Raw genomic sequence first — 324 nt, 5'->3', positions numbered from 1 at the left:
CACCAAATGGAAGAAAATGGAATGAAACAGGGAGGGACTACGAAACACTCATGTTTGTTTTCTGTTGCAAAAAAACATTTTCAAACGATTTCCATTGCGTGCCCTAATGTACAGGACCATGAGGAAAACATATCCGTCTTCTAACGATGGAATGAATCTGCCTCCCTCCCTTCTTCTATTCCGCCCCGCGGTATGGAAGCCAATCTCTTTGCCTGACCCACACGATCCTGTTACGCCCCACTAACAAAGAGTGGGCCTCCATCCCTGTCATAAGCACTTTATCTATCTATGGTCCCCTGGCTGGGCCTCTATGCCCCCCCCCCC

This window comes from Oncorhynchus gorbuscha, linkage group LG05 (genome assembly GCF_021184085.1).
Source record: "Oncorhynchus gorbuscha isolate QuinsamMale2020 ecotype Even-year linkage group LG05, OgorEven_v1.0, whole genome shotgun sequence".
Taxonomy (NCBI): Eukaryota; Metazoa; Chordata; class Actinopteri; order Salmoniformes; family Salmonidae; genus Oncorhynchus; species Oncorhynchus gorbuscha.
Note: the sequence above shows the minus strand (reverse complement) of the source record.